The 24,038-nt window shown below is 40.6% G+C and overlaps 1 protein-coding gene and 1 long non-coding RNA gene across 11 annotated transcripts in view; one reads left to right on the top strand and one right to left on the bottom strand.

Annotated features, from left to right (window-relative positions):
• astn1 (astrotactin 1) overlaps positions 1–24,038 on the top strand; it is a 418,702-nt gene that overhangs the window by 299,505 nt on the left and 95,159 nt on the right. The window lies entirely within an intron of this gene.
• LOC106098812 (uncharacterized) lies at positions 15,747–20,423 on the bottom strand. Its single transcript, XR_001225127.3, has 3 exons — positions 16,676–20,423; positions 16,041–16,163; positions 15,747–15,893 (listed from the first exon to the last, which is right to left on the bottom strand). It is a non-coding gene; the product is annotated as an uncharacterized LOC106098812 (long non-coding RNA).

Genomic DNA, 24,038 nt, shown 5'->3' on the forward strand with positions numbered 1-24,038 from the left:
TCCTGTCTCTTTCTTATCAAATCAATTGTAAATATTTCTCTCCCAGCTTTCAGTAAAAACAAAAGTTGAGAACAAACCGAACATCATCGCTAAAGCTGGTTAAACGATCACGAAAGCTCCAGAGGAAACGGAGTGTTCTTTTGGAAAATAAAGTCAACATTGTGCCTTCATCGATGCAGATTCCAGCCCGGAACGAGGCAGTACATCAAACTCTTAAATTATCTAATCGTCTGTCGGTGTAACATGGAGACCTACACCTTGTGCTCATCTACCACATCTCGCCTATTAAGTAGTGTGATTAATTGCCTTCTCAAACCAATGTGCCAGCCTCTGAGTCAGATCAGGGCCACAGATTCGACAAACACTCGAAGAGGATAGATGAGAATACTAATGAGCAGCCAGCCTTGCTATCTACCCACTGATGAGACGAATAAAAAGGAGATGATGACAAATAAAAACTAAATACAGCAGCACGTGAGCAGCAATGTATGTATTAACTTGTGGGTTTGTAAATGCCTGGCTTGTTGGAGATATCATAGCTTCTGCTGCAGTAAGTTTTTTCCCCCCTAAATTAAAAGAATGTTTTGTGGGGGTTTTCCCCCTTCTTGTTCCACATCCACACTGCATCTATGATTTTTTCTTCTCCTTTGTCTTAATGCTTATCTTGGCAGAGATAAGTATGAGATCCACAATCTCCATTTTTTTTCTTTTCATGAACAAACACCAGGCTTCAGTCATATTGTGATAGTTAAGCTCAAGCTCCTTTATTAACCTTCTTTCCTTGCGTTTGCATTGCCTGGTGTGTGATATTAAGCTGTGTGCACTGGGATATGATTTGCATGAATAAACAGAGTTAGAGCTGGTGTGTAATGACCCCATCTAAAGGCTGTAGGTGACATAGTCTGCTGTAAAAGATGCTGGAAGTCAATGGGCAGTGGATGTTGAGTAATTAAACAAAATTGTGAGGTATGTAAATGAATGGAGACATAAATATTTAATGAGTCTTCATTAAATAAGACTAATGAATGTAAGTATAGACAGGATCTTTACAAGGCCATCACGTACATATAGCCTATTGATCTTCTGTACTGTAACACTTGTGATATTTAAAAATGAGGACACCATTTTCAAACTAATGAACAAACTAATGAACAATTTTAACCGTTTAGTGATTTCACCCTAAAGCCTCTGAAAAGTTAAAGCTTTGAGGTAGGACTCTGGGAACCTGCTCAGATAGCCTCCTGGCACAGCGGCCAGTTCTCGAACATACTACGATTTCTGATTAGACCACCATATTTTTTGGATTATAAGGCACACTGTTGATGAACGGGTCTGTTTTCATACATAAGGCGCACTGGATTATAAGGCACATTACGTGAAACAAAACAGTCTGATAAGTCAAGCTTTACTCAACTCATTCTTCTTGCTTCCTCCACTTCTGTACCATTGATTCATTAATGTTGAATTCCCTCGCAGCTGCTCTATTCCCATGTTGTTGCAGTATATTAATGACTAACCTCATATTGTGGATGGATTATCTCAGTTGTTCTCCTGACTGAGGTCTGGTCCGTTTATAGCATCCTGCCATACGATTGCATTTGTACCTAATCATCAGGAACCTTCACATTAACTTTTATCGAGTGGAAAAAAGTTAGCGTTCATCCTCCATCTTCTCTGTGCCTGTGTCCCAAAACCCGGCCTTCGCGGTCTAGGTGGGCCGGGTCCTTTGAAGACCGAGAAGGCCGGAAGTGCGAGGCTGTGAAATGGGACGGTCTAGCCTTCAGATTTGCGTCACCGCTGTGTCGGTGGAGTTTAATAAACTCGGCTGTTTGCTCCTTGCTATCTAAAATATAACAGGACACTGGCGTAAATTCTCGACCGTCTCACACTTCTGTTTAATCAGTTTTCTTTTTGACGTTTATTCAGCTGTGTGAAAATCCCGGAGGAACCCACCCGATGGATTAATAAAGTTTTATTTAATCTAATAATCTAATAACTTTGATCTCAGCCAAACTGATTTACTCACGAACAAATAAAACACCGAAATAAGGCAAACAATTACATTTTTAAGTTATCCGAGTGACTTATATATCATGTTTAACCTGAGCAGCGAAAGAGCGGGGGTCTGAAAACGATGAAGCCAGGAGTCCGCTGCTCTCGCCGGCTCGAGCGACCATTGAACCCCCCGGTTTGCTATCGAGTGGGTGGGTAACAGACGTCTCCGAAAACGTTGGCGCGCTTTTGCAAATATGCGATGTCTTGATAAACCAAGCAGATATTTGTAATCTACACAGCCACTTTCTCGCCTGAAAATATGTTAAAAGTTTATTTTGTGACCCAGAAAGATTAATAAGACTAATTTTAAAACTTAGTAGCAGCCGCCATTGTTGGCAGCTGAAATTTGGCTGGACCGTGCTATGAATTCTGGGATATGGTGGGCCACGAAGGACACACCCAACCCATCCTTCAAATTCGGGGAAATGAAGGACGCATTTGTCGGCTGCATTTGAAGGAGTCGACGAATTGGGACAGCCTTCGTCGCCGGGCTGTGACGTAATCGGCCTTCAAATGCGGCCTCCGGAGGATGCAGCCGACGTTTTGGGACACAGCTTGTGTTTATGTTATGCTAACATAGCTGTGTCGCTAGCGATCACTTAGCACATCATTATATACCAGCTAGCCAAACTTCAGTAACCCTACAAAAGTCACTGCTGTTTAGTTTTCTGTCTTCATTAATGTTGGAAGTGATATCAGAGCTGTACGTTTGAATTTTTTCAGAAATCGCTCAGTCAGAACATGCTATATCATGTTTAGGTGAAAACTAGTGAGCTAACTTCCTGCTAACTTCTAACTCTGTTAAATTTGTTAAATGTTACACTTAATTGTTACACCTGGTAAAGCAGCAACACTTATCATTTTATTAAAGATGAAAGAATTTAGACAGTTTTTAACTCTGTGATGCCGCAGTGTTCGTTTGACTTTGGGACCTTAAACGGACAGAGTTTTGGACCCAGATTACTCAGCGAGGCTCCTGACTACGGTGGCCGTAATGCTCCGACAATCCATCAAGCAGTGCGGCTTCGTAGCTGACCAAAGTTGTACTAAAACATTTTTTTGACAGATTTGTGAGGGCTGTGTACCACATAAAATCAGTTCGAGGTCAGTAAGCACAACCAGAATTCATACATAAGGCGCAATGTCGATTTTTGAGAAAATTAAAGGATTCTAACCAACAAAACAAAGCAAAGATGAAAACCACACTTTAAAGCAATGGCCACAGTAATCCTACAGTAGAAACATGTACAGGTAGAAATAGAAGTGCTGCCCATCACTGCCTTTGTTACCAGCTGAACTTCAGTGTTTAACTGCTGGGCTACAAGTCAGACAATTAAATTCCTTTGTTAATAATGCTCACGCTCTAAAATTCCCTCCACTGCTGTTTCGCTCACCCCATCAGTCTTTCCCTCCAACCTTCTTTACCCATCTCAATTTGCGTACCCCCTCATACTGACCCTGTACAGCCTTAAGAATCTGTTTGTCTCTGGATCTCCCTCCGAGCTCATGTCTTTCCACATACAAGTCAGTGCTGTTTACTCCCTCAAAGGTTTTATTCTCCTCCTTGCCTCACACTTTTATTCAACCTGCATCCTTCCTTCTCTTGTTCAGCCCCCCCCCCCCCCGTCTTTATTTGCATATCCCATGTGTTGGCTCATTTGATAGGTGTACTCATTTTTTCTGTTACTTCTCTACATGTCCTTTTTTTTGTCTCTGTGTATCCTGTTGAGTGTTTAAAGAAAGCTCCCACACTGCAACTCACTTCCCTTCCTTCCACCCCCTGAAGTTTTTTTTGTAACCTTTGCCTTGTTTTTGCCTTGCCCCCCATCCTAAATTTCTACATTTCTGTACTGTGCATGTTCTTACTTCCCTCCCCCTTTTGTCTCAGCCCTCCATATGCTGCTGCTCCCAAGGGGGTGTGCGTCTTGGGGCCCTGAGAGGCTGCGAGAGATGATGAGATGCTGCTAGCACTTCCTACTCACAGGGTGTGGAAAACACTATCCCACACCGCTGATTCACACTGAAGGCTTTAACGCCATATCCTCTCACTTCCCTTCTTTCTTCATTGCACCAAAACTCCCTCAGAACCTTTCAGAGTTGCTCTTACCTCTGAACACTCGCCCTACTCCCACCTGCTCCTCCTGTCCACTGAGTGATTACATCTGTATGCCACTGCCAAGAAAGAGAGTGTGTGAGAAAGGTGGAAGATTACATCTTCTTTCACCTGTCTTTGGATGCAAGTTCAGCAGAGGAAAAGACTAGGCGGCACAAAAAACAAATGCACTGGTGTGGAGAAACGAGAGAAGATAAAGGGAGGGTAGGGCCGGGGATTGTGGTGAACAAGAAATGAGAGGATGGGGTGAAATGGAAAGAGTAAAAAAGAAGTAGAGGACAAGCAAGGAGCTGTAGCCCATGAAACCGAGAGAAAGAGAGGAGACACAGAGGAGAAAATACAATAGAATGGAAGGCATGAGTGGATGAACAAGAGGGAAGGAAAGACAAGAAGAGGAGACCAGAGGAAAGGGTAGGAAATTAAAAGGAAGGAAATCAAACAAAATCCAATCAATCGAAATAAAAGTCACAAAGGAGGTACAATAAGAAGACGAAAGGGAACGAACGCGCCGGGAAAATAAGAGGGGAGCAGAGCGAGGGAGGGGAAAGGAAACATGAGGAGAGGGGCTCTGAAACTATAAGTAGGCCAGTGGAAATTTCAGAGAAATTGATTAGCATTCAAACAGACACAGCAGGCTGCAGGGGGTGTGTGTGTGTGATAGTGATGGTGGTGTTGGAGAGGGGCATTGGTGTGGGGTGGGGGCAAGTGAATATTTATCAGAAAATGGCTTCCAATGGCTGGCAAAAAGACGTGCCCGAAGGCTCTGGAAAGAACGCGTGCGAGAGAGAAACACGTGCAGAGGCCAGAGACACAGAGAGGAAAAGACAAGTGTTGGAGACACAGGGCCGGGAGAGTGAGTGACACCGAGCGGCGGGCAGAGCCGAGGGCGGCACTCTGCTTAACACTTCCACAGGCTTCCTCCACTGCTGCTTTCACACTGCTTGTCGAACAGATACGGGCTGCTACTGACTCAACCGCACAGCATGTCTCCGAGCTCTGTGGATGTGTTTATGTGTGCGTTTATTACTTTCACCTTGCCCAGGGATGTTTTGTTGTATTTTTCCTTAGCTCTATCCCCGGGGTGTGTCCTTGCATTAATTAACGGGATTCTGTGGCATGTGACTAGATGGCAACAACCAGAGCACTCATACCTGTCCCCAGTCTGTGCTCTAGCTCTGACATTGTCTGCTTTTTGTATTTATGTATGGAAACAATGATTGTTTATATTGCACTTGCAAAATATGTATTTAATTGGTCAGATGAAGAAAAGAAAGTGGTTCAAAACAAGCCATTTATCTTAGCCAGGCCTGATGTTGGTGGTAAATCTGACAGTTTATAGCTGCTGTTGCATTGCTTTTTTTTTTCCAACTCCAGGAAAACACAGCATTATTTTTTTTTTACCCCATGTGTTATTATTTTTGTAATAAAGCTGCTTTATCTCAGGTTTTGATCCCCCGCAGTCTTGTTGTGCAGCCCCACTCCCAGCACCTCCCTGCACATCTCTACCAGCTGAGAAACGTCTCTAGTTTGTATTCTGCAAACTCTTTAAAAAGCATTCTGACAGTCAACACATGCAAAAATACACACAATCAGCAGCTATAGCATTTTTTAAAAGTACTTTTAACAAAAAACTGCAAAGTTGTTCAGTAACTAAGAAATTAAAGTATCCCCTAAGGGTGTGTGTAATTTTAATAGCTTATTCACAAACCTCTGCCCTAGCATATTTCTTGGTTGCAATAACATTTGTGTCATAATGTCACAGTCTGCCATATGCATAATATATTTGTGATGTCAAAGCATTACAAAAAACTTGCTATTTACTTTAAGGAAGTGCAAAAAATATTAATTTAAAGTTTGTGTAAGTGGTAATTGTAAAACTTTTTTTTTTCCTTCCTTTTGTTTGCTATGTTTTCACTTTTAGGTATATAACTTTGCATATGCATTTTTATGTCTAAATATTTGAGGTAGTGTGCAGCCCAAAACTGGGTTTTTCTTTTATGAAAATTTCTAATCATTTTCAGGCCACCACTTTCTTTACTCGAGGACTTCCACAACTGAGAGAACTTGGTTTCTCATTTCGCGTCTTCTCCACCTGATATGTCATACCAAACACTGTTGTTTGTTTTGGGGAGGGTTCTTTTTATTTTCTGAAAGTAAATTAAAAATTCAAACTGTTTATGGTAATGTTTTAACTAAAGCTGACTTTACCTACTCAGAGATGCCACTGCATCTTCAGACATTTGTCTTTCTTTGAAGCTCTGTTGTTAGAGGCTGTTTTTCTTCTTCCCGCCTCGCCTTTTAGAAGTAAAATAATGTTCACATTCACAAGTGTGCTAACAAAGGTCAGAGCTATTGCAAAAGTGGAACATTCACTTTTTTGACACAGTGATTTGCCACTCTGCTGTTTTTTTTCTCCCCATAGGGAAGTGTCTTTAAATACTCTTTGCTTTCATATCAGAAGAAATGACCTTTAGACCTTAACATGCCTGTTTTTTGCTGACTAGTATTCCAGTTAATTCCCACCTAGCCCAAAATAAGCTGATAGATGCGACAGAGATGCAGCTACTGCTGAAGCTGAGTACTGTTCTATAAACACTAAACTGGTGACTATCAGAGGTAAAGGCAGAGGTTTGACAAAATAGATGCAAAAGAGTCTGTTGGGTAAAAAAAAAACATCACCTCTGCTTGTAACAGTACTGATTGTGTCAGTTATAATAAGTTCAATGTCTAAATTCTTCCTTTCACTAATCTCTGTGTCTTCTGTCCATTGTGATACTGTTGTTTAAGAAGCCAAGGTTACCATCTGCTACAAGCTCATTTCAGCATATTTAGTTTCTGCTTGGCAGTGGTTTTGCATGTGCAGCTCTTGTGGATGATGGCATGTGCCAAAGTCCAATGTCTCTACGTTTCACTGTTTTGTATGCTTTTGTATTCCAAAAATCAGCCTTGTTTCATATTCCACAGTTTGTGTGAAGCTTGTGTGTTCAGCACTGAGATAAGCCACTGATTGAAATGCTGTGGTGGGACCTTCAGTTTGTTTCATTTCAGTTTTGTTCAATTTTATTTATGTAGCACCAAATCACAACAGTAACCTCAAGTCACTTTATACTGTAAGGCAAAGACACTACAGTAATACAAATAAAACCCCAGCAATCAAATGACCCCCACTGAGCAAGCACTTGATGACAGTGGGAAGGAAAAACTCCCTCTGGCAGAATCAGGTTCAGGGAGGGGCGGCCATCTAACACGACTGGGTGTGGGTAAGGGGAGAAAGACAGGAAAAAACACACTGCGTGACACCTTAAGAAATCTGGGCACAAACCAGTGACGAACCTCAAAGAACTGAAGCAGAGGGACAAAATTTCTCCACGGCAATGTAAAAAGACTGATGTAGTCATAAAAGTCATAAAAGTAATGCATTGTCACAAAATTACCAGTTAACAACATAACATAACAGAGTTCCCTATCCTTATGAGGACATACATATGATGTTTCTTTTAGATTTCATGTATGAACACAAAGCTACAACATAAAGCAAAGCTAAAAACCAGCCCAAAGAGACTTCAAAGCAGTCGCCATGGTGATTCTACTGTAGAAACATGTACAGGTGGAAATGGAGACTACAGTGCTGCAAGCCTGACTACTTATCACTGCTTGTTTTACCTGTTAAAGATCATCTTTCCCTTAGCTGTCCTGTCTGTGCAGAAGCTTGAAAAGAGCCTAAGTTGTGTTGGCAACATAATGCAAATGTTTCTGTCCCAGATGCAGTTTGCATTTCACCATTACACTCTTGTCCTTTCATGCATTAAAAATAAAAGTAATGTCCTTATTTACTCCTCAAAGGCTGTGGACCGCTCTACTATTTTCCTCCTGTTCTCACATGAACTGAAATCAGCTGATTGTAGTGCATCGCTTCTTTCTATCTGCCCGTCATGCAGATGAGCTGATGAACCTCTGTAATGCAAGTAGCGGCATAATTGTAACTGTAATGTCAGTACTGATTTTAGTACCCTTAATGTGTCACATTACTACATTACTAAAAAATGGTCATGTGATTACAGCGATGTGTTACTTTGCAACACGTTGCACCCAACGCTGGTTACAACCATCACCTTCTGCACCCTTTAGTCCCACCCTTTGCTAAAGATTGTCTAGATGTACACAATATCACTTTGTTTTATTCATCCAAGGGCTGCTGACAGAGCAAGCAGTCTCTTTCTACTTTCCTTTAAAATCCTCTCTGAAGTGCAGACAAGGTATCATAGAGTTCATTCTTTTAATCAAAATTCCAGCTCCTAATCCTCATGCTGCTCCTGGCTTACTTAGCTTGTCAATCCTAAAAGCTCCTCAAAAGCTGAAATAAATGATCGTGTCCTGGCTTTTACCGCTTTGAGACTCTCCACTGCGGCAGTCTTTACAGTCCATCCTTACATGAACTGACAATATCATATATTTCATCCATTAAAACCGGCTTTTCACATTCTGCATTATCAGTCTAAATGGCTTTGTCCTTTCAAATCATTATCATTGAGAGGAGGAAACATTGGTTCCCTCATCATATGGAATTGGCTCTCTGATTAAATGAGCTTTCATCATCTCCTTCACACACCCCTCCCTCTTGTCTTTGTCGGTGTGTATCTGCAGTCAGATCATCTTCCTTATGAAGTCATCTGGCAATGATGTGAATCACATTAGATGAATGGATTGGCTGACTAATAGCATAAACCCTGTTAATTGGATGCATATTGTCATGGCTAACTGTTATAGCATCATAAAGCATCTGAGCTGAAGAAGGTGGCACTTCTCTGAGGTTGCATAAGCAGCACTAACATGGGAGCAAATAGGCATGACAAATAAGACAGGGAGGATCCTGGAGGCCTAATGGCGTGCTTTGTCTCACTCTGTCTGTGTGACCTCTTTCAATCTTTTGTTCTCACACATCAGGTCCCAATAATCATTTTTAATTCCAGACTCGAAAGCACTTCCTTCCTGCCACTGCTCCCTCCCTGCCTACCTAAGGGAATTTCATCAGCCTTTTCTGCTTAATTACCTCAAAGACACTGTCAGTCTTACCTAATTATAACTCAATTCTCAACAATGTGTCTCATAACGGCAGGCTCGGCATTGAACCGTTAAACTGCAGTTTACTTCCATGACCTCTGGAACCTCCCCCACATAATAAGAACAGATGTCAAAAATCCACTTCTGTTCCGACCTTGTACGCCTGATTGAGTCTCTATTAACAAGGATAAATAAGCAATTTGAACCTTTTGGGCAGGCTTCTTCTCTGACACCAAAATAAAAGTACTTTATGCTCAATGGCTCCAGTCATCACAAGTTCAAAGTTTATGCCAGGCTTGCAGCATGTCTCTTGGGATGAATGTTGGGCCATGTTTTCACCAGAGAATAATTTTGATGTTCCCCTGGCTTTTCATCCAGCACCACTATCCGTGTCAGAAGGGGCCTCAGTTGTTGTCTTTGAGAAGACAATTCTTACTGCAAGTGGTCTGTTTGTGTCAGTGGATGATTGGGACAACAAAAACTTTAAATGGTGAGATTTTTATTTGCATGGAGCCTATGAACCATGCCATGCAGTCATAGCATAAAATTATTAGTGTGGCCAACAAACCAACAGCAGGTTTACAACAGAGCAGCACAGAACTAACAGTAGCTGTCTGCTTCCTTGCACAGATCTGAGATTCTACAAATGGGGAGTAAATGCAGTACTATCATGCAAAACACCACATACTATGTGGCTTCAGATCCACTACTAGTCGTAGTACAAGGACAAAGAGATAGAGAGGGAGTGCTGAATAAAATCCTGCCATGAATAACAAACATGGAGTGCACAGGTGTCAGACAAACATCTGAATGTTCTTATTCTTTTTTACTTTGTAAGTGGTGTCCGACTGATTTACAGTCTGTGCCATATTTGACAAAACTCAGAGGCTAGACCAAAGATAGATCCTTAACTGCAGTCATCAAATAGATATTCTTTAAAAAGCCATATGATGTGATACATACTCCACAGTTTTGTGATGAATAGATTTTTTAGTTAGAAGATAATGGTTGTCCCACTGTTGATTTTTATAGCAGACTGTCAGTCTTTCATTCTGTGTAACTTATTTTTGCACATTTTCTAATGTATTGATCTTTTAAACAAGGTGTACACTGAAATAAATGTACCTAAACAGTTATACTATAGTTATACTTCTGACTCTACTGTGTGCCCTCTCGTAATAGACTCTTTGAAAGATTTGAATCCATGTTGTGTTTTTGTGACTGAACAACAAAATTAAATTTTTAGCTGAGTACCTTAGTAGTAGCACTACCTCCAGCAACTGAGGTCCAAAATTTAGAGACTGAGTCCATAATGAGGAAATAGACATTTAGAGTTATATAGAATTAGAGCCATATGTGAAAGAATCATGGTGTCAGAAACAGATATTACCTTCCTCTGCTACATGTTTCTTCCCTTTAAAAAGGAGTTTTTCCGTCCCACTTCCACCATTATTCATAGGAGGTTGTTTGACTGTTGGGGTTTTCTCCATATTATTGTAGGATCTTAACCTTGGAATATAAAGTGCCTTTAGGCAACTGTTGTTGTGGTGCTATATAACTAAAATTGACTTGAACTGCCTGCCAAATCAGTTATGTTTTTGACTTGATAGTATTGTGTTATAAGATTTTCATGGTTGTGCACCAAGAAGGTGAAAATTTCTTATAAAAGGGTTGATATGAACCTAACTATAATTCCAACACTAAACAGGTTACTGGAATCCTGGTAGATAGAACCTAAAGAAAAGTTGGCTGCACACTGCAATGTGCTTTTGGGTGCATTCACAGTGGCTTCAGCTTCAATCCTTGCTAGATGCATTCAGTTTACTATGTTTTTTTCTGGTAACAAGGCGATATTTACAACTATCTGAGATCTGCAAAATACATGAAATTCAGAATTAAACAACAAAACAGCTAATGGTTATCTAGGATCGGTGCTCGTTGTTATGCTGGAAGGATAACAGATGCTTCTCAGCGAAGAGAGGATTTTCAATGTGCATTTTTTCAGTGTGTTTCTCAGCTCTTCTTATTCAGTACCACAGAGACACAAAGAACAACATGCATGATGAAATTTGAAGCAAACAATAGGCAGTACTGTAGAGCGCCCTGTTTGTTTGTCTTTCTATTAGTAATCATTAGCAAAATACTGGCATATTTTCAAATTTCAGAAGAGAGTGGAGAAAGCATGCAGAGCAACACCTTGCAAAACATAGACCATTTGGTTTATTTACACACGTACACACGTACACTCTGTTGGGGGGGATTAATTTGTTAGAAACAGCATGATTCTCAGAGGGAGACAAACTAACACAAACAGACCTGATTAGCACATCATGATTAATGGTTGTGACAGCTAATTTTGAAACTCGCATAGAAACTGTCAGTATGTGTGTGCGTTTGTGTTTGTGTGTTAATGCACATGCTCACGCATACATTGATCAGTTGTTTGTTGTCACTGAAACTTGCTTCATGATATTCAGGCTTGCATTCCCATGCATGATCGACTGAATCAAATTTGTTATGGAACAGACTGAGGACAGGAAGTTTTGGATTTGTGCAGAAAACTATCATTTCTTATCCAAGAAGCTTTAAGATTCCAGTTTTGAGATCCCAGATGCCTTAATGCCCATTTACATCTTGGGTCATTTGATCTGAGTAAGTCACATGACAGGGTGGGGCAAGGTCTCACAATGGGTTCACTCGAAACCTTGGCTGATAGCGACCCACACCCGTTTTTACTCCTTGGCTCATGTGATTAGGCAGAAGGTCAGTAGTGGGTTCATAAACCTCTTAGAGAGACTCCCAACAGGGCTTAAAAATCTGGGACACTCCACCAATTGCTCTTAGAACGGAAGAAGCTTCTCGGATGAAACTTAAAGAAGTCCAGACACTTTTCTTTCCAAGCTCCTTAGATGAGTGTTTCCCAACCACTGTGCCATGGCACATAGGTGTGCTGTGCAAGCGATTTATAAGCAATCGCCGTGAGTAACTAGAGGCCAGTACAACTACCTGCTCTAATTAAATGGGTTGCCAACTGTTTTACCAACTGTAAAACAGAAGAAGAAGAAGAAATTAAATAATAGTCATGCTATGAGACAACACAGTAAAAGATAAATATTTGAAAAGAAAAAGATAGTCGATCTGACCTGAGTCCTGGAGAAAAAAAGCAAAAAAAAGGGTATACTGGGTACAAACCGAACCAATTCCACTATACCTGGCGCGCAGGGAAAAATTATCAAAATGCTTTTTGTGACATTTTTGTTTGGTGGTGTGCCGTGTGATTTTTCTAATGTGAAATATGTGCCGTGGCTCCAACAGGTTGAGAAACACTGCCTTAGATTACTATGACCTGGATGACTGAGAACCTTCACAGGCATGTGAATGCATATACAGATATATATATATATATATATATATATATTATACTGAACACGATATAATTATATAGGTCTGTATTTTGTATGACAATACACAAATGGGCCACACTGGTTTTTATAAAAACTGTTTTCATGTGGTTCAAGCAATAAAATTACGATGAGAACATCACCAAAGCTAGTTACAGCACTAACAAAGGGGACAGCTAGTAACTTGAAAATGAAAACAATGAAAAATAAAGCACCAAAAGACAGAAAAAATACATTTTCTCAACATCTTAATTCAAATCCTCAAAAAAAAATTCTGTTGTCAAGTGATGATACAAGGGATGCCCCATTTTATCCTCTTTAGAGTGAACTTTTTGTGACAGCGACTACAACATCTCTGATAGTAAAATTGGACTTATTATTTTAATAAATTGTATTTTTATTCATTATTAACTATTATTATAATATATTACAATTAAAGCCCTATATATATAATGCAATACTTAGTGGGATCATCTGTTTTCTGACACTTTAAGTACAATCTGCCAATAATACTTGGAACTCATCACTTGTGATGTCATTTCATTTTGTACTAGAATACTTTTTTAATGGCTCTGTTTGTGTTTGTTACCTATCAAAGGTTCTTTTTTCTAGTGCAGAGTTTTGAAAAACTTGTTTTGCGGGTCGTTACGATATCCTCGCCACAACAATTCCTGAAACGCTGTAGGAGAAGCAGATTGACAAATCCATTGTAGGAAACACTTTTATGATTAAAAATAACACAATGGCACATATAAATAGCCAACTGGGATTATAAACGGCCTCAGTCGGACTCTTCAGTGTAAAAGCAGGGTTTTTATTCTAACGTCTCTGTATTGTGTTGAATCAAGCTAACAAAAAAAACCCTCCACAAAGAAACACTTGTTCATTACAATGGTTTTGTGAACAAACACAATATAGAGGAGATAATCATACTGCAGAAGATGTTTCATTGAAGAATAATATACCATCTACCAATATACTCGTGTCAGTATCAGGACCGCTATTGTGGTTCAGAAATTATATCTGGAGCTTCTGGGTGGCTCCATAGATTAGGCCACATTGTGTTGCAGTGACACCACTGATATGAGCAAGGCTTACATTTCATATTGGAGCCAGCATTATCTTTCATTTTTTGTGTCACTTGCTGGGAAGAAACTAATGCAAACTGATCAAAACAAAATAAAAATTCTCATCTTATTGAATAAATAAATAAGAAGCTCTCCTGAATAGTTACTCATGCTGTCTCAAGCCGTGAAGGGCACACTTTTTGAACTTCCACACCAACTGTGGAGCGGTCCCTGTAGGTATTAAATATTGATAATGGTGGTGTGCATATGTGCATAGGAATACAGTATGCGTATCACCACCAGGGATGCTTTAGAATTTTGGAAGCGTGGAGATAAGAATGTGGGCAAATAAACAGTGTAAGTTCTTTTTATTCTTAATTCATTTACTTTCAACAAATCCCTTTACTCAGCTGTAACCCTGTAGCTCTAGCCCACTATCGTTATTAAATAAAGAATCTTAGACAGTGCTTACTGGTCAACTTTATTCTGTCAGTACTGGTGATCGGGATCACCCACCAAATCTTTTATATGGACTCAAGGCGAGTGCATCTACTGCCTTCTTTCTAATTCAGTATTGATAAAGAAATGCAAATGGGCGCAAAGCAAAAGGTGAACTGAGACTGTCCAAGAGACGGGCTCCGGATAGTGAAAGGAACTACTTGTGAGAAAGTTCATCTCAACATAATATTACACTGAACCATTTTCAATCAAAACCAAGCATGGCATAGATCAGGCAGGCCATGAAGTCTAGCCCAAATACAGTCCCTATAGTGCAAACAATTGTTGTGCATCTGCAAGCCACTTTGGACCCCCCCACCAAACTTCCCCAAATCATGTCAGTTCACCACTGACACATATTCTGTCTTCCTCTCACTGCCTCCAGCTTTCTGAATCAAGGCTGCTTTTGTCATCCACAGCTCTGTCATTGCACACATTCACACTGTCAAATATAAATACTGCAAGATGGAAACATCTAACTGTAGTTGTGCCAACAAAATAAAACTTTATAGATTTGCTTCCAAGAAGGTTTGTAAAATGAACTAATTTGTCAATTTATATATCGAAGCTAAAAGTGCAACAGTGCAAATTTGGATTGTTGTAATTTTCAGTTTGTTTTAAATTGCCTCAGAGAGATGTTGGTTTAACGTGATCGTTTTGGAGGCTGTTAAATTGACTTCATTTTAGTGATTTTTAAAAATTTTGTCCACCCTATTTGTATCAATGTGGTTTGGTTTAGAAGTAACAGAAACAACTTTTTAAAGGTGTAGTATAACTCAACTTTAATGTTTAATTTAATACTTTAACTTTGGATTATCACCAACACAGAAAAACATCAGGAAATCACAAGGCAGACGGGCCACAGGATACGCTGGGCCTGACCTCGGTCTAAAAGCATTCAGTGTTACTGCTGAAGACACAAAAAAAAATCCTCCCTTCTTGGTACTCCACTGTGGTAGCAGCAGTGTTTGTAGGCCATACAAATGCTGTATGAGCAAGCATCAATGTCGAGCTGAATACTTGGCAGCATTGTGCTAGTTCTACCTCAGAGGCATCTCAACTGAACGGAAGACAAACTGTTGTGCAGTATCTTGGAGTCCAGTAAGCCATTTTTTCTTCCACTGACCTGTAGCTACATCTCCACACCTTAATGCATTTTATAGTGGTGCTATTGTCCACTTCTGTGTCCAGGCTTATACAGAAACACTGTATTTGCTCCATACCTTTCTTTTACATCCTTTGATCACTGACCATTTTGTAGTGGACTTTTTAAATCTCTTCTTCAAACGGGCAGAACTGCAGAGCACGCAGCACTGTCATGTCTTTTGGTTTTGGGGGTATTGTATGCTAAATAAGTACTCACAAGTTGAGTCAGGTATGATGGAATTCAGCAGCTTCTGTAGGATACTCTCTCTCACTCCCTCTCTGTCTCTCTCTCTGTGTGTGTCTGTGTGTGTGTGTGTGTGTGTGTGTCTGTGTCTGTGTGTGTCTGTGTGTGTGTGTGTGTGTGTGTGTGTGTGTGTGTGTGTGTGTGTGTGTGTGTGTGTGTGTGTGTGTGTGTGTGTGAGAGAGAGAGAGAGAGAGAGAGAGAGAGAGAGAGAGTCTGTCTTTCTTTAATGTTTCTTTGATGTTTCAATGAAAACGGGTCCCAGCCTTGAGCATCCTGGTCCCAGTGCTGCATTTCTGCATTCGTATGCACTTCCTCAGCATGATGACATTTTTTTAAGAAAAGAAGGAGAAGAAGTAAGATTGCTTGCTTGTGAATTCCTTCATAGTTGGACATATTCCATTTTAAGATGTGTTTCAAGCAATCTTGTAATACTGGGTTTGTGTGACTCGACTTACCTACTGGATTTATATCATGCTGAAACTCGGGCAGGTCATACATAGGTTTCAAGTCTTGTGGGATCTTTTGCAGTGTGCTTTTGGATCATTATCATGCTGGAACATTCCTCTACCTTAAAACTTCTAGAAATTGGAATTTATTTTGTCAGCCAGTATTTTTGGTATATCCACATGCATTCATGGTGATATCAATAAATGTCATCTCTACAACATCATTTGCACTCTGTTACACCGCCCCACCATGGCCCCCACCATGGTGGAGGCAAAGGCAGGAAGGAGACAGCAACACCGGACAACCACAATCAATGAAGGAAACAGGAGGACAACAGGAAAGTTAACGGGAAAGTTAAGAATTAGGCAGGATTTATCGGTTGCTTGCCTTGATAGTCAAACTTAACAAAAGAAAAAGGTGGGGGAGGAGGACTGGGCGGTTAAGCCAAATCAAAGAAATTAATAAAACAAAAAGGAGGTGGATAGCCTCCAGGGCCTAACTAAAACAAAAATGCAAAACAAAAGGCCTACCTAGCTACTCGACAAAAGGTCAGTAAAAACATACAAACGTGGCATCAACCGCATAACCTAGTGTGTCTAACAGTTTAAACTCTGCAGCCAGTGTATAGGGTACCCCAGCTTACCTGCCCAGCCTCCCACCACACACTCTCAAAATACACAGAAGCCTTCACACAAATGTTTGTCATAAGACAGAAGGCAGCAGCGACCAGCTGGCCAGGGAGCTGCTCATTTGTAGTGCCCGGTGCCCAGACCAGCCAATAGACACATGCCAACCAACTTTGAACTGGCCAATGGGTGGAGGCTTGACACCTGAAAGATAAAAAGAACACAAAAGCAAAGCCACATCTCTTGGCACGTAACACACTCATCCAGCCTCGTGTCATTACACTCCTACCGCTCACTTCACTTTTCTTCACAAAAATAACTATTACTCTTTGTAACTATCACTCTCTGTAGAGTCTTTAGTGGTACTGTGACTCAGTCTTTACCTCCTGAATCAGTGACCTCCTGGTCCATTGGTTATATGGTATGGCAAACAATACAAGCAAAAAATAACTCTTGTCCAGTAAAATGGAAGCATTCAGACATAAACAATTTTATCTGGATGGCTACTTCTTCTCTAATATGACCAACCACTAAACAGAAATCGCCAAAATAAGCCAGATGAAAACAGCAGTGATTAAGTCAGCGAGCAGCTTGCCCCACATTTGTGCAACACCTCATTTCGCTGTATCAGTGCAGTGGATGGGAAGAGTGTGAAGTTTCTGAGCCACAACCAGACTTCTGGCTCACCACAATACTTCAGACAGACTGCCAGACTGTAAAACCTATTTGATGTTAAACTACTGGTTACATGATGGGTTTATACAGTAATAAAAAGATTTGCATAATGCCAACCCTTTAGCCTTCGCGTATGGGGGATGAAATTTCACCTTGTCATTAAAATTAGTATCAGCTGCCAACAGAAAAGAATCCATTATGCCTTTACTACATTTTGCCTTCATTGGTTCATTAGTAGTTAATAGGTGGTCCGCATTTTTAATGATTATTAGATTACGATTATTAACATTTTATGCATCAGGAGGACACAAGATGTCCTGTATCTGTTATCTGGTAGCTATCAGACATCACACACACACACACACACACACACACACACACACACACAGACATATTCAAAAATGTGCAATTTACATGAAATGATTAGAAGACAGTGAACATTAGTATTCAGTAGGTTTTGATTCTGTTCCGTCCCATCCCATTCCAACACACACATTTACACATGAAGACACACACTGAGTGGTAGCCGACACAGAGATAGCAACCTGCTGAGAACACACATAATTTATTAGCAGGAATCTAATCACAGACTCAAATGAGTTCCAATGGAACTCATTAAGACGGCTGATGAAGATGGGCCCAGACAAGAAGAAAGCATGTGGTGACGGAGATAGATAGAGAGAGAGAGAGAGAGAGAGAGAGAGAGAGAGAGAGAGAGATAGATAGATAGATTTTTTCTGTACTTTGTTCTGTAATCTAACATGTGAGCTGACAGAAAAAAGGCTTTGCTTTGTCTTGAAACTTCCTGTTTTCTCTTTTTAAAGTGCAGTAAGAAGAAAATGTTATTTTGAGGAAAATTTTGTTTGATTTTCTTTCAGCTGCAGCAGGTAATGGTCCAAGTGTGTGTGACCTGGAGACTCTGCTGGAAGTGTAATTTTCTGGAAGTCAATGCAGAGTGATGTCATAAAGTAAATACACATATTCAAATGGTGTGACTCTTGAGTTTGCAAGCATAGAAGCTCGTGTATTCATAATTACGAGCAAGCGGGAGACTGATCAACATGCTTTCTGTCGCCGCGATGCAACATCTGCTCACACGGTGTCAGCTGCTTTGTGAAAAAGCAGACTGCAGAGCCCTCCTGGCAGTGTTATTTTCCAAGTCATCTAAGGATAAAATGATTTAGAAAAAACATTCATTGCATCTACTATAAGCAATGAAGTTATTTCCTCTCAAACATCTACACCTGAAGGCAGCAGAGTCTTATTATGCGCACACCAGCCCAGCAGGGAGTCCACCTCATATAGCAGCACACACACACACACACACACACACACACACACACACCCTTCCACCTTTCACCACCAGCAGTGTAAATTGAGGGACGCGGTAATCAGTGGTGTGACTCGGTTGGTAAGTGACGGCATCGATTGTCTGGGATTGAAGAGTCAGTCTTAATACTAGCTGGTTTCAGGAGTGGAGTAGTGTCAGGGTGGGGGACGCCAGAGAGACAAGAGAGCCTTTTGTAACGAAGATGGATGGACAAGACGGATGGAGGGAAAACTGCTCTCCACTCTCATTTGGAAACAACCCGTTTCAATCAAAAGACACCGTGGTTTAGAGACTTGTGATTTAACTGTTGAGTCCCTAGCCGAGGCTAGAATTAAAGTTTGAAAAGTGTTGTACCTTTACAATGGAACTGAGCTCAAAGGTTTTCAGGGTGTTGTGCCCTTGAGGGAGCTCAGTAGTTTTCCAGTTTGGGGATTATAAAGCAAAATAAATCAAATGCAATGGCTAATTTCAGATACAAAGTAAGATGAAGTACATGGCTTCCTAGATCTTAATTTCTAAATGTGCATGACAACAAACATAGGCACACAAAAAAGACCTGAGTGTAGAATAGTTTTTGATCTTGCTTGATACAAAAAAGTAGCTGCAGTGCATTTGTTATAAAATTAACCAGTAGCACAAAAGAACACAGTTTTACTCTAATTATTCGAAATGCATCCTTCAATTTGTGGTCATTCAGTTAGCGTTTATTGGATTAGTCTGTATTTATGAAGCAGCAATGGTAGTCAGAGAGGGATTAGCACCAAATGTGGAAGGTAATCTGCCATATACAGTGCTATTTTAGTATTGGGGGGAGCATGCGACATGCATGATAATCTATGCGGATATCTTAACATTACACAAAACTAGAGTAGCAGAAAAACATGCCCGTCTTGTCTCAGCCTTCCATCAGATTTTCAAGACACTTTGTCATTGCTTTTCAGCCCTGCGGGTGGTCTTTGTTTGTCCTTAAAGCTTGGGTCCTCTACCAGAAGCCTGGGAGCTTAGGGTCTTGCACTGTATCTTAGCTGTTCCTAGAACTCACTCTTCTGTGGTCAAACAGTTGAAAGAGGGGAAAGATGATCAAGACGGCAGGGGTAAAGTTGCTAGAAAGCTGAATATCACATCTGCAAGACAGCTACACGTACCTGGATATCTGGCAGGCAAGCAGCAAATGTGGCAAAGATGAACATACTTACAGAAGACAAGAAAGGTTCTGAGAAGCCAGCTAAATGGTAGGAATAAGATCCAAGCCCTAAATACATAGGTCCTACCGGTTATATAATACCCAGCTGAAATAATAAGCTGACCACAGGAGGAGTTGGATGTCACTGGTGTCAAGACACAAAAACTCCTCACAATACACGATGGTCTTCACCCAAGGTCCAGCACCCTGAAGCTCTATGAGCAATGGAAGGAGGTTGGGTTAGGATTAATGCATGACAGAGTCCCACAATGCAGGATGAAACACAGAGCATCCATGAATACCTCAGGAAGATGTCCCACTGAGATGAGCTGCTCAAAAAATGCCTCAGGCAGCTGAAGACAGATGGTGATGATGACTAGGAGGAGGAGCTATCATGGACAACCAAACCAGTACATGGGATGTAGCACTGACAGAAAGAGCTGACATCGAGAAATCCTAACAGTTGCTAGAAAATTCCAGCACTAAAGAACACAGAGGGTCTGATCATGGGAGCATAACAGGCCCTAAGGACCAGATTCATAGAGGCAGCATTGTACCCCAGCCAACATGACCCAAGATGCAGACTGTATAGAGACAATCCAACAGGATGTACTCTGTGACAGTGTATATTGAAATGAACAACAAAACGGATGGAATAGTGTAGAGGAACATCTGCCCCACATATGGACTAGAAGCCAACAAGTCCCAATGGGAGACACCACCAAAGGTGCTTGAGAACAACAGGGCTAAGGTCCTCTGGGACTTTAGCTTCCACATAGACATCCAGCTGCTGACCAATCAACCACACTTAGTGCTGGTTTACAAGGAGCAGAAGACTGCAGTTGTGATCGATGTGGGAATCCCAACAGACAGCAACATCAGAAAGAAGGAACAATAAAAATACAAAAGTACCAAAGACGGAAGGAACAACTGGATCCAGATGTGGAAGAGAAGATGTCCAAAGTGTACCCAGAGGTAATAGGTCCCAGTAGTAATTAGAAGCTGTAACCTTCAAACTGGAAGAGCAGTTCCAACAGATTCCAGACGCAACATCAGTGATCTCTGCAGAAGAGTGCAGTCCGGGAACAGCTAACATACTGAACCCTCAAACTCCCAGGTCTCTGGTGGAGGACTTGAAGACTTGAGCTTAAAGATTTCACCCCCCCCCCCAGGCGGTGAGAGGGAGATTTTGAGAGAGAAAGACAGAGAGAGGGAGACAAATCTCTTCATTTATTCATTTATACTGTTTTAGCAATTAACTAACTATACCAAATATGTATGTGTAAACTGAGTGTTTTTGTGGACTTTCAGAGACATAGTGTCTTTCACATTTACCTCTTAAAAACACTAATTATAATTTTGTCAATCCAACTGCAGACTTGTTTGTGTCTCTATGTTCACGGGTGTCTCAGGAGTGCTGGCTGCCAAGCTGCATTCAGTCATTTCACACTCCACAAGTCTCCTGGGGGTACACTGGGGAAACAAACACACACAGTACATTCATACAAATGAAAACCTGAGATTTTATCATAGGCGCTGTCACAAACTGGGACTTGCCAGTAAGTCAACTACACACAGATAATTATCACGTTGTTTCTTTGTGCATTCTGTATTCAGAAAGAAATGCCCACCCAGCATTCAGCACTAACAAATAGAAATAGATCTTATTCCATTCCCTCTCTTCTTGGCTAAAAAGTTGAAATTATATTGCGGATTGATAATAGCAGCTTACCCTTAGCTACATGTTGATGCAGTATTACATTTTTTGACAATATAATGATATTTTTTGAATTAGACAAGAAGAAGAAATCCCCCAAACATTTTTCTACTCCTAAAACTTTGTGAAAGCATTAAATAACTAGGAGCAAAACCAACATTCACCAAAAGTCAAGCAAAAAGTACATGACTTCTTTGAGAGGGGCCATCTCCAAATTAGGATCTGAGACAAAAATTCGACCTCAAAATAGCTACCTGTCGTGCACAGCAGGCATGCTTTAATCTAAGTTGGCTAATTTGTTTTTTCTTCTAGCAAGGTGGAAAAGAGTTCAGGCGCTGCTGAGAAGCCTTTCATGCCCGAGTGCTTAAATTAGAAGAGATCCATTTTATTTATAGAGACCCGTTTAGTGTAAATGTTAGATGTGCTCGGTTTGATTGGGTTTAATTAGAATGCAGACATTTGGTCTAGAGGAGGTTTTGGTGGGGTAGGAGGGATGGAGGCTGCTACCTTGGGTTATATAGTGAAGCGTAATGTGGGATAGCAGCAGTTTGAGGTATTTCTGCCACTGCAGAAAAATCTCTGCCCAGTACTGTAGTTGTGAGGCACTTTCAGTTTAATTTACAGTACAAGTGTGTCTTTTATTTGCCCGTGTGTTTTTCAAGGTGGGGTAAAAGTTAATCCAGATTGTTTGAAGAACCAGAGATCACTCAGCAGATATTAGCAGTATTAGATTAACGGAAGCATTCCTCGTTAAAGAAGACAGAGCCAACCAGGTGAATTTATCCAAATCAATTCACTATTCTTTTAACTAGTAGCTACTGTAGCAGTACATACATCTTAATCATACATAATTGATAAAGATTTCCATTTAGGCAGCAATTTTACATGTTTTTCATATAAAAATTATTTGGCTTTGAAAGTATGTACAAAAGCTTTTCTGTTTTATTTTCTTGATTATCACACACGTTGCATTTTACAGCTCAGTTACTTGTTAAACTGAAATTATCTGTAACTCCCAAAGGCCATTTGGAGAAGTACTACCCAGTAAGTCAAATCTGATGGTCAGTCGTGGCTTACAGTAGATGTTGGTACAGTTTGTTACCGACCTACTCCAGTGTTGGCAGTTTGATTCCCGTTAAACTGGCAGTCAAGACTGAATTACAGTTAAAACTGATAACAACAGTAACCTCAAAGTGCTTTGTACTGCAACATAAAGACCCTATAATATTAGAGAGCAAATTCCAACAGTCACTTAATGACTTGCACTATTGGGTTAGCATGACACCAAAAGGTCTTTAGCGAGCACTAGGGTTTTAAATTCCTTTCCTGATTTTATAGAGGCCCAAAGAAGAGAAGCCAATTACAAGAAAAATGACTTTTCTTCATAGTCCTTCCTAGCAATCAGTGTTTTGGACCATCTCAAGGTTTTTCAGGGGACTTTTAGAACAACCTGATGAAAATGAATTGCAGTCATGCAGAAGTAATGAATGCACAAACTCACTTTTTAGCATAGAAACAGGATGTTCCATTATTTTACCTAGATATTAGATACTGATACTGAATGAATGAAGATTATTGAATGTATGTACTGAAGGACATGTCCCAGTCAAAAATGACTCCAGGAGTCCTCACATTATTACTGGAGAAACATATCAAGGTGTGTTTCTGAGATTTTTAGTGCCAAACGCAGTAACCGTAAGTCTGTCTAAATTTTAGAGGTTGCCCAGGCCTGCCTGTAATTTAGCTAATCGATTTGTGTCATCCGAGGTATGCTAACCAGCAGTTCAGTTGTTAACAATTAGCAAGCTAAGTATTCTAACAAACCTCTGTCCTCCACACATATGATCTACTATTTAACTATTTAGATCACAATAAAGTGCTAATCTGGCTGCATGTCATCACTCTAAATTTTCCTTGGGAATGTACAAAATGTCTACATGTTATCCTTCTCTTTCCATCGTGCTCTTTATCTTTGCTGCTGTCATATCGGTCAGCCCCCTATCTCTCTCACTCTCTCCCTCATTTTCATTTCTCTTTCTCTTTGTACAGCAATGGAAAAAGTGATTAGCACACTTAAACGGCATGAGAGACACCCAGAGCCTCTGGGTGAATTGTTCCGCCATAATTTCTTTGTTAATTGCTTCTCTGGGGAGGCATGAGAGTAAAAGAAGCCCACGGGTAACTAAGTCTGCCACACTTACACACTGGCCTGCTTTTGGGAGACAGTCATCTCCACTCCACGTAACGCTCCTCCCCCTGCCTATTAACTTGTTCCTCCCTCCCTCCCTCTTTTTTTGGTTTGGAAACCTGCCTGGGATTCCCATTAGCCTTGCCACCACTTTTCCATTTTCATCTTTCCTCACGTGCACGTTATACATCTGTTTCAAATCTTTTCTTGCTTTAAAATACTCCCTTATCTCATTTCTACACTACAGTGATTTTTTTTTTGCCCTACTACTTTACACTGTCTTCCAC

Source organism: Oreochromis niloticus, linkage group LG18 (assembly GCF_001858045.2).
Source record: "Oreochromis niloticus isolate F11D_XX linkage group LG18, O_niloticus_UMD_NMBU, whole genome shotgun sequence".
In the NCBI taxonomy this organism is placed as follows: Eukaryota; Metazoa; Chordata; class Actinopteri; order Cichliformes; family Cichlidae; genus Oreochromis; species Oreochromis niloticus.